The following is a 16,658-nucleotide window of genomic DNA, read 5'->3' as shown; positions in this document are numbered from 1 at the left end:
GACGAAGTGAAAGAAGACGTTCATAACTTTGTGAACAGCATGGCGGCGAGGTGGTATGACATGGGCATACAAAAACTACCACAGCGTCTACAAAAATGCATCGACAGAAATGGTGATTATGTCGAAGAAAAGCTAAATATTCAAGCTGTAAACTGATGTAAACCATTGTAGAAATAAATAGGTCTATGTACTTACAAGAAATAGGAGACCTTACTTTTGGGATTACCTTCGTAGAAAATACCTTCTTGGCTGTTGATATAACTTGCTCCCAGTAGGAAAGTGGTTTCCTTCATATACCAGATCAAAGTTTAATCTGACTGCCTTACGTTGCTCCGTCAACATGTTCTTAACGGCTGATTTTCGTCAATACCTCCCCTTCTCGTTGTAAAGACGACGAATAGTCGACCAGCTCACACTTATTTGAAGAATGTGAAACGTCCCCTTAACGTCCCCTTTTGAAAAATTATACATGACTGTGCTTAAACTGACGCACAATATTTTTAGCGCAACGCAATCTGACTTTCAAAAATCCCTACAAAAGAATGGCCCTGACTAACATTAACCTATACGTTTCACAAATCACTTACCTCACAAAAATCTTGGTTACTCGAACTACTGCTATACAGCGAGCGCCACTACTGCCAGCTAAATAAAAAATTCAAACTACGGAAGGCACTAACTACTGATAGGCATGGTTAGCAAATGAAAGATTTTTTTTATAGAGAACAAACAATGTATTTACCTTAATAGTCATCAAAAGTCATAATATATATAGCAGTTCATGACATCCAGTCTGACAAATTTCAAAATTCCGCCATTTCTCTCCCCACATCCATCACTGCTGGCGGCTCACCTCCAACTGCGCAACGCTACGCGCTGTTCACATCCAGCTGCCCAACACTACAATGGCAGACAACAATGCAAACTAGCCACAGACTGCACACAGCACAGCCAGTGATTTTCATACAGAGCGCTACGTGGCGTTACTAATAAGAAAACATAAACAGCCTACTTACATAGCCCCCATGCTCCCCACAAAAAAATTTACAAATTGTATTGGGCAGTGGCCAATAACGATCTGATAAAATTTTTCATAATTACAATAACAAAGATATCAAATGCACACACTTATTGATACAATGTTGGTCAAAAGCTAAAATTTTCTCACAGTCCATAAAGACAGTCCTGATCGTTCATCACAGTAAAATAGCAGTGATTTTCTCAAAGTCTGAGCAGTAGAAGAAAATGCACACGGAAGTAGTGGATTTCCATGCAGTCTTGAAGAAGTAGTGTTGTCCTTCCAACGAAAAGACAGTGCTGACTCTCGACATGCAGACAGGTAATGGGCCACAACAGAGCAAACCCACAGCAGAGTCATTCGACGTTTTGAAGAATATTGGTAGGTAGGTCATCACAGAGCAGACCCACTGTAGCCCTGGTAGAGATTATGGTATTGGTGGGCCACCAGAGGTGCAGATCCACTGCAGTCCTGGTAGAAATAATGGTATTGGTGGGCCACCAGAGGTGCAGACCCACTGCAGTCCTTGTAGAAATAATGGTACTGGTGAGTCAGCAAAGGTGTAGACCCACTGTAGTCCTTGTAGAAATAATGGTATTAGTGGGTCATCAAAGATGCAGACCCACTGTAGTCCTTGTAGAGATGGCCAGCAGACATCTGTTGTTACTGTGCAGGTGCACAATCACCATTGAAGAGTCTTGCGGATAATGTAGCAAGTCCACAACCACCACTTGTGCACTCACAAAGTTTTTGGAATTGTCCTTAGAACCAGCAATGCTGTTATCCAGTCCCTTGCTAAATTAGAAACACATGTGCAAACACTAACAGTCCCTACTTCTCACATATTGTGCATTACTATGACCAACAGAAATGTGTGCAGTGAAACGTAACTTAATTTGAAGAACTGGTGTCTATACAATTACAACATAAGAATACAATTACAAAGGTACAAAATACATCATTAAAGAACATAACGTCCGCCCCAGTAGCTGAGTGGTCAGTGTGACGGATTGCCGTCCTCTGGGCCCGGGTTCGATTCCCGGCTGGGTCGGAGATTTTCTCCGCTCAGGGACTGGGTGTTGTGTTGTGTTCATCATCATTTCATCCCCATCCGGCGTGCGGGTCGCCCAATGTGGCGCCGAATGTAATAAGCCCTGCGATGTGGCGGCCGGACCTGCCCCGCGAGGGGCCTCCCGGCCAATGACGCCAAACGCTCATTTCCATTTCCAAAGAACATAACAGTACAGATAACTTTTGTAGTAACACAGACTTTACAAAAGAATAGAAATAAACATATACATCAATGTTACAGGAATTATGAAATAAGTAAATAAATAAAATAATGAGAATAGTTTTCGAAACATTAATTTCACACATGATAATTGTAACAGAACAGAATTAATAATGTCTAAACATCTTTACAAAGGAAATAACATATTATAAATGCAAATTATATTTGAGGATAACAGTATTCCTCATCAGAGTGAATGTAGCTGAGTATTAGAGAAATTCTACAACATAAATCTTATTAGCTAAACACATAAAGACAGGAAGAACACAAATACACAAGGGTACGCAAAAACATAGCGAAATAATACAAAAGGAAAGACAGGGTTCGTTTTCAGTGTGACTTTTGGTACTGCAGTCCAACCCAAAACTTCGTTCTGTAGAACTTTCCTCTTATTTCAACATTTGTTTCCACCAAAAAAATTCTATCCAAGCATGCTTTCTAGATTCTGTTCACATCGTCTTTCAAAATTCTTTTTTGGTCAAACCATTTTCTCATAGCTTATCAATGCATTTATTCCAATTCATCACAACTCGTTCTCACATATAGCCTACCCCATCTTAAGCTAACTTAAATCTACTCAGCTCAGATGCTAAACTAAGGGATGAGGCAATGTAGCAGCACAAAACAATTAACACAAATAGCAATGACAAAAAAATGCAGAGTGCAAAGCAAGCAGCAGTAAATCTAAATTAACAGATAAAATACAAAATTACAACTAATATGAGCCAATGTGCAGCAACAAGAAAAATAAATCAGTAGTAAAACTGGCTTAACAGAGTAATGTAAAGTGAAATTTAGTAGCACAATGCCAGGCAAACAGCAGCAGCAAATGCAATAACTTATATCCAAACATGACATAGCTCAAGCAAAAAAAAAAAAAAAAAAAAAAAAAAAAAAAATAGTACACTAAAGACAACAATGCAGATAAGGGAAATGTATATTCACATCTTAATGTCTATATAATTAAAGTGCTGCACCACAAAAACTAATTCTACAAAAAAATTACCAATTACTTGAAAAGAAAATTATATATGCAGTTACTGTTATTAGTCCCTTCTTATTGTTCTTTCCATTCCAAGAGCTCCTTTTTCGAAGAATGCGGATCAGAAAATAATTATTTAATAGATCTGTTGACAGAAAGTGTTCACATTAGCAGATGCATTTAAGTTTATTTTATAAAACCAATGCTGCAACGCAGCTGGAGACCAGATATTAAACAAAATGAGCAATCTCTCAACTAGAAAGACAATAGATGTAAAATGTAGCTCATCATTTCATTAGGCATTTTAGTAAATATCATAAATTAAGAGTGCCACAGTGTTATCATATGTTTTCAAGTTTGAGCGTGTCGTATTTGCGATGCTTTTGACAAAGAAATGTCAATAGCGAGGATAATGCCCTCTTTTTTTTTTGCACCTAATGGCTTTCTTTTGTCAGACGACTACCTCTCAGCTGGGAGCCCAAAACGCATTACGTCAAGGTCACTTACCTTTCTTACTGAAATATTTACGACTGCAGTTTCCGCTACAGTGGCAGTTTCATATAAAAAAATTCACAGGTTGAGAATTTGCGTTACAAATGTGTAGAAGCAAAATCCTATAAATATAACAGTGTCCAAAAAATATTCGTCGGCATTGTGATACATTCACGCATTTAGACACATTTCATAACTCTTAAAGTACGATTCTTGGTTTCCAACAACCTTTTCCACAAATCAGAGTCCCTAACCACTACTCATTATTCCTTACCTTATTTACATATACATATTGTAGTGTCGGCAGACTTGCCAACACTACGCACACTAATTGAAAGAGGCGGCCAAGATGCACGTGCTAACTCATGAAGGATGGAGTGATGTCTGAAACAGGACACGTAATGAATGCTATAAAGAAAAGTACGTAGCTTCTGGAATACTTAACTTTAATCCATCCGTTGTATACATCGTTCTTGATGAGACTCTTTAGATACAAGCTATGTAAGGCTAATGGCGCCTTGCTAGGTCGTAGCCATTGACTTAGCTGAAGGCTATTCTAACTATCTGCTCTGCAAATGAGCAAGGCTTCGTCAGTGTGCATTGCTAGCTACGTCGTCCATACAACTGGGGCGAGTGTTAGTAAGTCTCTCTAGACCTGCAGTGTGGTGGCGCTCGGTCTGCTATCACTGAAAGTGGCGACACGTGGGTCCGACATGTACTAATGAACCGCGGCCGATTTAAAGCTACCACCTAGCAAGTGTGGTGTCTGGCGGTGACACCACACATATCGTCGACACTTCTACAATATTTCATTATAACTGATACATAGCATAATCAAATTCCTCATATAGTATCAGCTTATTGATCATAAACATACCTCAACAGCATAATACACATCATCGTCGTAATAATGTCATAACACCCCAGTCAAATCTCAAAAATGTCGTAGCTTTCTGCAATAATTTCAAAGCTTAAAAAAAATTCTCTGCTCATTTCAATAGTTTCATCTATCTCAAACGTACTTTAAAATCATGCTCCCTTACCAAATACATCATTCAAAGCTCTCATAGTATCACAATGGTTCCAAAAAAACATGAACAGTTCACAAAGTACAGACAAAATACAATTTCATAAATGTGAAGTTACCCAACTATGTAACTGTGCAAACATGTGTCACTGATGTAGTAAAAAAATGTTTATCTCTCAGTTAAATGATCAGATAGCTGTGTAATTTGTGTGTTAGAGAAATATGGTACCGATGTGTAAAGTTGTATAAGCAAATACCATATTAGCTAGGGCTCCTTGTGCTTGCCAAACACATGGTACACAAAGTAAGCGTACATCCCTCTGAGGATTAATGTAATTATACCCTCAGGTGTTACAGATTACAGCAATGGAATGAAATGTATCACGGAAAACTTTCTTTGTAATTCAAAAATCCTTAAAAATAAATGTTTTAAGAATAAGATTAATCACTCAAATACGTGTACTGTAGCGCTAAACTGTGCGTCTTGTTGCAACATAGTCTCTGTGGAAGTGTCGTAGTTATCGTCCTCCAAAAGCTAAATTCTGCAGAAGTCAATGTACTTACCTCATGATAAACAAAAGTGAAATGCTTTGCGTATAGATATCGTAGTTATTATGCTTATTGGCGTGATGAAGAAAGTACTGTACAGTAACGTATTGTTGTGCCACGAAAAAGGCTGTCTCATTGTTGCTATACCACAAAAGTTACAACTAAAACATGTTTTACTTTCCAGAATAATGCAGAAAAACTTTGCAGATATAAAACAGAAACACCGCAAAAGCAACATTGTAAATTGTCACTCATTAGTAGCGTTGTGATAAAACCGTGTAGTTGTCACATAAACTAACCACTGTGTCGTCTGGTATCTCACAGAAAGTACTTTAAATCCAGAATGTATTTTCACGTAAACCAAAATGTTGCATTAAAATCTCATTAGCAGTACCAGTATATGTTCTAAGTATGTAAGCCTTATAGTCGTTACGTAATCGTGCAACTAACAAGCAAAAATGTACACACACAATAACACTGTGACGTCTGTTCACTATAACAATGCATTCGTAATTTCTGTTTCAATAAGTTCTCTTGGTTCTTGACTGGATATTTAACTTCAAACATTGTTGCATGTTAACAGATTCTAAGTCTGACAAGCATACTAGTAATGTAACATGAAAAGTTATATGGCAAAGACAAAGTTAAAAAGCAGATTATCTTTCAATAAACGGTTTTACATGTGAAACGTGGAGTAACCCTTTGTTGTTCCTAGCATGCAGAGTTTCAACTTTAACGCAATTATCATGTGATATACGTCGGTAAAGAATACTGGAATTTTTCTCAAGGTTAGCGTCTATGTTATTTTTCCCTGAGCCAGCGGGCGCACGTGGCTGCCTGCGGTGCGAGTCATTGTCTGTTTCTTTGTTGGCGCGCGTCGTTACTGGGATTGGGAGACCTAACTTCTACAAATTCACCTTGTCGAGAGTGCCCTGCTCTGTTTGAATCTCGCCAGTTCTGATGCAATTCAAGTCTGTCGTTACGATTATATCGTCTGTCGTCATGTCGGTAGTTCCTGTAATTTCTTTGTTGTCGGTTAAGTGGTGGAGAATTTCTCCCTGAATTATCACTGCACGGTGGACCGTTGCGTCTGAAGTTATTCTGTCTCCTGTGATAATAATAGTTCTGGTTGCCATATTGTCTGTTTCTATGATTGTTTCTGTCATATTCATTACTACGGAAATGCAATCTCTTTCTGTAACTATTACTCTGCCAGTGGTTGTCATATGGGTGGTGTCTGTTTTGTTCACGATTTGCGTTGTAAGAATAGCCTTGTTGTGTCCAGTTATTATTTCTTTCATCGCGGAATTGTGACGGATGTGATCCGTAATTGTTGTGCTCCTGTTTTCGCGTTCCGCGATTGTCAGTGTCAATTTCCATTTCTTGTTACAGTCCCTGAAAAGCTTCAGTGTCGTCTTTGAAACGTCCTGCCAAATTAATATGTCGTAAATGTTCAGGCAATTTGATTAAACCAATGCGGATGAGTTCTGAGGGGCTGTATGGGTTTGAAAGATACTGATTCTTATGTAAAATGCTTCGAAATATTTCACAAGACTGGAAAATTTAGATTGTTCGAAATGTTTCATCATTATGATGCTACGTTTTACTCGGTCTTGTGTAGCTTGAGACCAATATGCTGAGAGGAAGGCATGATAAAATTCTCCTTCACTGTGACAATGGTGAATGACCGATCGCATTCTTACAGCTGGTTCATTCTCTAAATAGCCACACATAAATTCTAATCTGTGTTCTAATGACTAGTTGGGAGGAAAACAATGAGAGAATTGATGGAGCCACGCTTGTGGATGAATGTCATTGCCAGAATACTTAAATGTTTTAAATTTACGTGTAGTAATGAACAGCTTATAGTCAAAATCATCATGTCGGCGAGTCGCATATCGGTCATTGTTACGTCGTTTCGGCGGTTCCATTTCAAAATTCGGTGTGCCTTGCCAATTTCTTTCATAATTTCCGAAGTGTCCTGTGTTATTATTTTGTGGTTGTTCCGTATTTCTAAGTCCCTCTTCCCGTGTTGGAGTGCGAGTGTCCTCTGAAATATGTAATTTTTGTGGCAACTGATCTTGTACTTCCCGGATTTCTCTTTTGTGTTGCGTATTAATTTGATTCTGATTTTGTTTGAATTTCTTAATTTGTTCATACTCTTCTGTGTCAGTGATGGCTACAGGTCTTGTGTCATTCAGATCATCATCTACCTTTGTAGATAAGTTAGTGAACTGATTCGAAAGTTCGGCTACTTTCTCCGATAGTGTACTTATTTCCTCAGTGTGTTTTTCTGAAGCAAGTTTCAGAGTATCTACTGTATCCTTTAAGTTTTACCGAGTTTTTGCAAGTTGCGTAACCGAGTCGGTACATGCAACTGAGTCAATTTTAGCTTGCAAGGTGTCGTGATTTTCATGAACAATGGTTTGCAGTTCTTTTATGGCTGCTTTGTGGTTCTGTAATGCATTTTCATGCCGCGAAAAAATAGGTTGAAAATGCTCACAAATTTGTGCTTTTACTTCATTACAGACTTTTTGACATTTCGATTCATTGTTATGTAACTCAGTAGTTAAATCTTCACGTGTTTGTTCAAGTGTGTTGTCTAACTTTTGAAGCTTTTGCTGTGTTTGTCTCTGATTTTGTTCCATTGTGTCTAACTTTTGAAGCTTTTGCTGTGTTTGTCTCTGATTTTGTTCCATTGTGTCTAACTGTTGCTGTGTTTGTCTCTGGTGTTGTTCCATTGTGTCTAACTTTTGAAGCTTTTGCTGTGTTTGTCTCTGATTTTGTTCCATTTGTTGCATTAGCTGTAATAACAGTGCATAAGTGTCTGGAATCTGTTCCTCTACGCTTTTAGGCAGTGCATTTGCACCGGCAACATTCACATTTTGATAAGCAGAAAATGTGTCTTGACTTATTTGAGAAAACGGTGAGGACGCAAAACCTGAATCTGCAGTATTTGCAAAATTGTGTCCTGTCATTTCGGATTCCTGAGGCGAGCTGTTGCCGAGCGATCGATCGATAATGCTTCCCTGTTCACTAATTGTTTCACTGCCTACGACATTGTTTGCCGCCCGCTCCATTTCCCTATGCACAATTACCAAATTACTATGTTGAACATTAGTTACTTCATTACACGGTGGCGCTAACACACTGTTTTCGTCTTCACTGTCATTTCTCAGTTTACTTTGGAGCCTAGTATTACGTTTTTCGCACGCCATAATTGTCACAATATTTCACACGATAACACAAAAAAGCACAATTTGAAGAGCAAAATAAGATTACATGGCAATGGAAATAATGTCTACTTAATTGCAAGCGCAGCTGCGAAATACTTGGTGCAAATCTACATGCATGTCACAACTGTTTTACTGTACAACAATGAAAAACTACAATTACAAAGGAAATTCTCTCTATGATTACGCGCTAGCAATAAACAAAGGCTACACTAATTACACAAACTACAAGAAAAAAATCAGGATATTCCAGTGAGGTATCCTCGGCTAAGGGTCGACATATGAAACGTCCATTTTTGAACATTTATACATGACTGTGCTTAAACTGACACACAATATTTTTAGCGCAACGCAATCTGACTTTCAAAAATCCCTACAAAAGAATGACCCTGACTAACATTAACCTATACGTTTCACAAATCACTTACCTCACAAAATTCTTGGTTACTCGAACTACTGCAATACAGCAAGCGCCATTACTGCCAGCTAAATAAAAAATTCAAACTACGGATGGCACTAACTACTGATAGGCATGGTTAGCAAATGAAAATTTTTTTATAGAGAACAAACAATGTATTTAAATTAATAGTCGCCAAAAGTCATAATACACTCCTGGAAATTGAAATAAGAACACCGTGAATTCATTGTCCCAGGAAGGGGAAACTTTATTGACACATTCCTGGGGTCAGATACATCACATGATCACACTGACAGAACCACAGGCACATAGACACAGGCAACAGAGCATGCACAATGTCGGCACTAGTACAGTGTATATCCACCTTTCGCAGCAATGCAGGCTGCTATTCTCCCATGGAGACGATCGTAGAGATGCTGGATGTAGTCCTGTGGAACGGCTTGCCATGCCATTTCCACCTGGCGCCTCAGTTGAACCAGCGTTCGTGCTGGACGTGCAGAACACGTGAGACGACGCTTCATCCAGTCCCAAACATGCTCAATGGGGGACAGATCCGGAGATCTTGCTGGCCAGGGTAGTTGACTTACACCTTCTAGAGCACGTTGGGTGGCACGGGATACACGCGGACGTGCATTGTCCTGTTGGAACAGCAAGTTCCCTTGCCGGTCTAGGAATGGTAGAACGATGGGTTCGATGACGGTTTGGAAGTACCGTGCACTATTCAGTGTCCCCTCGAGGAGATCGCTCCCCACACCATGATGCCGGGTGTTGGCCCTGTGTGCCTCGGTCGTATGCAGTCCTGATTGTGGCGCTCACCTGCACGGCGCCAAACACGCATACGACCATCATTGGCACCAAGGCAGAAGCGACTCTCATCGCTGAAGACGACACGTCTCCATTCGTCCCTCCATTCACGCCTGTCGCGACACCACTGGAGGCGGGCTGCACGATGTTGCGGCGTGAGCGGAAGATGGCCTAACGGTGTGCGGGACCGTAGCCCAGCTTCATGGAGACGGTTGCGAATGGTCCTCGCCGATACCCCAGGAGCAACAGTGTCCCTAATTTGCTGGGAAGTGGCGGTGCGGTCCCCTACGGCACTGAGTAGGATCCTACGGTCTTGGCGTGCATCCGTGCGTCGCTGCGGTCCGGTCCCAGGTCGACGGGCACGTGCACCTTCCGCCGACCACTGGCGACAACATCGATGTACTGTGGAGACCTCACGCCCCACGTGTTGAGCAATTCGGCGGTACGTCCACCCGGCCTCCCGCATGCCCACTATACGCCCTCGCTCAAAGTCCGTCAACTGCACATACGGTTCACGTCCACGCTGTCGCGGCATGCTACCAGTGTTAAAGACCGCGATGGAGCTCCGTATACCACGGCAAACTGGCTGACACTGACGGCGGCGGTGCACAAATGCTGCGCAGCTAGCGCCATTCGACGGCCAACACCGCGGTTCCTGGTGTGTCCGCTGTGCCGTGCGTGTGATCATTGCTTGTACAGCCCTCTCGCAGTGTCCGGAGCAAGTATGGTGGGTCTGACACACCGGTGTCAATGTGTTCTGTTTTCCATTTCCAGGAGTGTATATATAGCAGTTCATGACATCCAGTCTGTCAAATTTCAAAATTCCGCCATTTCTCTCCCCACATCCACCACTGCTGGCGGCTCACCTTCAACTGCGCAACGCTACGCGCTGTTCACATCCAGCTGCCCAACACTACAATGGCAGACAACAATGCAAACTAGCCACAGACTGCACACAGCACAGCCAGTGATTTTCATACAGAGCGCTACGTGGCGTTACCAATAAGAAAACATAAACAGCCTACTTACAAATGTTGCTAATTTCTGTGCTAGTCCTGAAAGGGTCTTCATCACTGCACTGCAATGTACTATTATCCTAATGCCCTGTCGTAGTCCACGGACGTCCAGATCGATGACGACGCTCGACACGGCCTTCCTCCTCCACCCTAGCCACCTACAGATGTATCGTAGATTTCCTATATCCTAGAGCACGGGAAAAAGCGCTGATAGAGTACCCATCTTCATGAAGCGCAAAAAGGGAACGTCATCAAATTCCTTGAGCTGTGACGTAAGGTCAGGATCCACTGACATGTCAGAAGGAGAAGTGTTGCACAAGGCGGAGAGTACTTCCTTCGCCTCTGAAGTCAAATTCATTCCCGGCTATATGCTTTGAAAAAATATTTAGTCAATGAGTTCCTTGTTAGTATGGTTTAGGTAACCGTTTAAATTCATTATTACTGTAAACGTTGTACGTACTAATAATAGTGACACCGTTTTCAGATATTAGAGGTAAAATTTAGATTGACTTTATGATGCAGATCATGTTGCTCCGTCTCGTACTTTAGTCAACAGTCTTAACTCGCATATTACACCACAGAAATTTGTGACGGCCCTTCATAGAAGTGGGAGGATAGTGGAGTGGGTAAAGCGGTGAGTTTATAATCTCTTGTTAACAGGTTCGTATTCAGCCGCTTCTATAAATTTTAATTCGTTGTAAACAAAGAATTATTGCGTCTTGGAGGACAACCTCAATTTTAACGTTCAAAGTACTCGTGGTATTGTAAATGTTTGTGTGTATGGCTTCCAGTGGTCACTGGAGGAAGGCGAGGACAAAGAGTGTCCCTTGTTTTCCCTATTACATATACACCTTAGTTTGAGGGTGAACTCAGCCTTCACTTGTTAATGGTTTTGTATTTTTAGCAGTACCATACCATTACGTGTTAAACTCAGCTGATTGCTGCTTAAGATATTTTAAGATTAAACTAAACTCCTTCACCAACGACTGTGTTATAAAAAATTTTCTTAGCTGTGCTAAATAGCGGTTGGTGAAGGTATTATTGGCCACATTTCGCTGGCAAGAAAGGCAAAAGCTTACTGGCCAGAAAACTAAACTCCCAGAAGGGAAGGACGAACAAAATGAAATCTCTCATATTGAGATATCATGTGACTTTTATTTTAGTGATTACAAAATCAAGTTAAACGAAGAATGAAGTTGGCAGCACGAGCACTTTGTTAGTGTCAGTATAACATTGCCGTACCTGGAATCTTAAATGATGCAGAGCCAGTTTAGGCCACGAATATACGGCACTATCAGATTCTGGAATTCGTATGAATTGCTTGCCTACGAAATCACTGTTGCAGTATATTTGTATAGTCCAATAAGTCAAGTGCGTATTTTCCGGTGGGTAAGTCTTCGTTTCATCAGTTTATTCAAGCTGGTGTTCCAACAGAGTTAGAATTTCTCGTTGGCGGCTACGTAAGGTCTCTGAGTCAGATGTCATTTGTGCAACGTTGGAATACTGTTCTGCATTGTTGAAGTGGATACTACAGTTAGAGTAATTCCGAGAAAACGTGAACTTGGACCACGTAAAATCAGTTTATTGCAACGGAAAACAGTTTATATTCTGCAATACTTTCTTCCTTGTACTGTTTGAAGTATGTCAGACGTATCAGATCATCTGGAGAGAATGGTCGTGACATTTAACAAACGACATTAACATCCTCTGGCTTTGAAACTGGTGTTTACCTCCAGTTCTAGCATTCTGCAAGCGTCGTTGCTAAGCGCAAATAAGTGAAGTAGTGCAGCGCAATATTCGTTATGAAGTAACGTCTTCATTAGTTAATTTAGTGTTAATATAATCTAAGAATATTTGGAGATATCCGATATTGTCATGAAAAGCATTCCCTACTTTTGGAAAGAACTAAATAACTATTTGTTACGGTCCGCTTTCCACAGATCGCCGCAGTCATTTGCTGTGAACTAAATATTTACATGAAACTGCTTCAAAAAATGGCCAGGAAGCAACAAATGCTCTAGTGAAGCAGAAGTGTAGCAGCAGTGGGATGAGGAAATTAATAGCGATAATGGCTGTAAGAATGGAAAAATTTGGTAACTTCATTCTCTGCAATGGTGTTCCTCGACCTAAGAAATTTCTCGAAATAATGAAAATTTCAGAATGGCTTACAATCATGGCTATGATGGCTAAAAGCGGCTTTAAATCTCGCTGTCATAAGACTAGCATAATTTCTGCGTCATATGTCTACTGATAACACAGGCCAACGATGGAAAAACTTTTTTGCTGAAAATACCTTATGTTTTTTAGGCTGGGAAATATAAATATGATACTTAAAAAACTGAATCACCCACCATTTCTTTACATGTTAAATTTATTAAATAAAGTTATTGTTTAACGAACTTAACAGCTGTTACATATTTAAAATAATTTAAAAAGGAGGTGTCATGAATGTAGATGACGTTGGTAGCACTTCTGACAAACATTTACTTGCAAAAAAAAGGGTCGATTCTATTTTTGTTAACAGATGGTGTTTTGTTTGCTGTCAACCTAACCTCACTTTCCCTTTCCTGTACATGTGCTCAGTACAATGTCTAATCGTGGTTGTAAAAACTCTGCTGATAGTCTTTGTTACATTTGTGGTGAATTTGTGATTTAAAAAACACCAAAGAAACATTACAGACTTTGTGAAAAAGGTTTATCTATCATACTTTGGATTTAAACTTGGTGATCAAAATAAATCTTGGGCCCCGCATAAGGTATGTTATGTGTGTGTTGAAGATCTGAAGAAATGGCCCAAAAAGGAGGAAAAAATAATTTAGGTTTGCTGTTCCTATGATTTCGAGGGAGCCAAGAAATTATTCCGATGATTGCTACTTTGGCAGTGTTGAAATGACTGGTCATAATTCGAAAAACAAGAAGGTAATAAGCTACCTTAATCTTCCGTCCGCCATCCGACCAGTAGGGCATGGTGTAGATTTGCTGGTTCCTGGACCACCAGATAATTTGAATCCTGTTCCAACAGAAGTATTTTCTGATGTACAACCTGATTTACAAGAACCAGATGATGATGAGTTCCATTGTAATACAAAAAGTCTAGAGCCCAAATTATTTACTCAGACCGAGCTCAACGATTTTGTGAGGGATCTGGGCTTAATGGAAGAAAAAGCTGAATTGCTTGTCTCTGGATTAAAAGAAAAGAACTTATTTGCAGTTGGAACCAGCACATACATGTATAGAAAGAGAGAGCAACAATTTTACAAGTTTTTTCAACAGGAAGGTGATTTAGTGTACTGCTCAGACATTCGCAGTCTGATGAATGAGTTTGGTATAGAATACAAAAAGGAAGACTGGAGGCTGTTTGTTGATTAATCCAAAACTAGTTTAAATGCTGCTTTCTTAAACAATGGTAGCATGTATGTATCTATACCCGTTGGACATTCTGTACGTAGAAAAGAAAGCTATGAAAACCTAGAAATACTGCTAAACAAAATAGGCTATTATGCTCATGGTTGTATGATATGTGGCGATCTAAAAGTAACATGTATGCTCCTTGGTCAGCAAGGTGGCTTTATCAAATTACCATGTTTCTTGTGTGAATGGGACAGTAGGGCAAGGGGTCAACACTGGTGCAGAAAGAAGTGGCCTGTGAGGGAGTCTTTAAAACCTGGTGAGAAGAACATTCTACGCAAGAACCTTGTAGATCCAAAAAATGTACTCCTACCACCACTACATATAAAGTTAGGTCCAATGAAACATTTCGTAAAGGCTTTGCCTAAATATGGACCATGTTTTAAGTATCTCTGCCAAAAGTTTCCATACCTTTCAGAAGCTAAACTAAAAGAAGGCGTCTTTGTTGGACCTGACACTAGAAAATTGATGTTTGATGCTAACTTTGAATCCACAGTGACCTTAAATGAGAAATAAACATGGGTATCATTCAAGCAAGTCGTTACAAAGTTCTTAGGACATGAAAAAGACCCAGAATATGTTTCTATTATAGCTACAACGTTAAAGAAGTTATAAATTTAGAATGTTTAATGAGCCTGAAAGTTCACCTTTTGAACAGTCATCTTGATTACTTCCCAGACAATATGGGAGATGTTAGTGAGGTGCAAAGAGAGCGTTTTCACCAGGACATCAAAGTGATGGAAAAACGCTACCAAGGCCGCTGGAACACTAGCACGATGGGGGACTTCTGTTGGTCGCTTCACCGAGAAGTTCAGCAAGCGACTCATCGTAGAAAAAGCTACACAAGAAGCTTCAAAGAAAAAAGAGAAAGAAAATGCAAACCAATTCCAGCAGACAAGTGAAACCTCTATTCATATCATTGTTTTAAGTAGCTTACTGTAAATACAAACCATGCTTACGTTGTAACAAAGCGGTTCATTAATTTCCCCGTTAACTATATAGCCGGCCGAAGTGGCCGTGCGGTTCTGGGCGCTACAGTCTGGAGCCGAGCGACCGCTACGGTCGCAGGTTCGAATCCTGCCTCGGGCGTGGATGTGTGTGATGTCCTTAGGTTAGTTAGGTTTAAATAGTTCTAAGTTCTAGGCGACTGATGAGCTCAGAAGTTAAGTCGCATAGTGCTCAGAGCCATTTGAAGCATTTTTTTAACTGTATAGCATAGGATTTTTATACTATATAATAAAATGCATATTGGTCGCAAATTATGGGTGATACAGAAAAACTAAGGCTAGATTTGGATTCAGCTCATAAAACTATAAAGATCAACTATCAAAGTGGAAAAGTTTTTTAAAAAATTTTTCTCGTTGACCTGTGTCCTTAACCACTTAGATGCGAGGTACGGGGTCGATTCCCACTTCCGTTATGTATTCTAAAGAAACACGAACAGATCTCCTTCCAGTCTACTAATATCAAGTGAAGAGCGTCATGTTGCACTATAGTTCAGAATGTGTATTATAAACATCATATCGCTTCGCTAATAATGGGGTTTAGATTGAATCATAGCAAAGGCAGAAGACGCTGCAAGCAGAGTCTCTGTCAGCACTGAGCTTCCTTACACTAGAAACTTTATTTAATGAGGCAATGGTAACTTCACGACTCGGTAATCTTATATTATTTGAAATTGAGACGTTGAAAAGTATATTGTTGGACTGGGACTCGAATTAGGATCTCGTCTTTCCTTGGTATCTGACCCACGGAATGATATAGTTCGATCATTGCATTGTTTTCCCCAAGATTTCTAACTCCTCTAGGATCTCCGCGAAAGGCCTGTGTGTACGTTCGAATCCTCTAACACATGCACACCGAACTACTACTACTTCATTTCTAATGTCTCTTCATGTGTCGTCAATGATAATGATAGGTGCTTTTTTCAAGTCAAACATGCACACATATCACTACTAGTGAGTAAACAATTCGTGGTCAGAAAACAACGACGGCAGGTGCCGGGTTCGATTCTCGGTTAGCCAAAAAAGCTGTATCCGTATTTCAAACTTAAACTTCTCGCTGCTGGTGGAAATATTGATATCCAACATCTGATATTACTTAATTAACAATCTGATGGCGAGCTGCTTTCGAGTTTCCGTTCCCATGAATGTATAGGTCCATTTTACTCAGAGTGTAATATTTACTAGTATATGGAATATCTGTAGTTGGTTTCTGAAAAATGCTGTGCAAATGTGATTTTCTGTAATTTATTACATCTAAGATGTCCCCTCAGTTTGGTGAATACCGAACTCCCGGTTTTCCTATGCAACGCGAGCACAACTTGTAGTGAATAATCTTGCACCGTCACTTTTATTCGCCAAAATGCAATGTTCTGTGAAGTTGGATATTTGCCTACTGCGTTAGTGGTGTAGTGGTGT

The sequence above is a fragment of the Schistocerca serialis genome, chromosome 9, assembly GCF_023864345.2.
Source record: "Schistocerca serialis cubense isolate TAMUIC-IGC-003099 chromosome 9, iqSchSeri2.2, whole genome shotgun sequence".
Taxonomy (NCBI): Eukaryota; Metazoa; Arthropoda; class Insecta; order Orthoptera; family Acrididae; genus Schistocerca; species Schistocerca serialis.
This window is presented reverse-complemented; position numbering follows the sequence as displayed.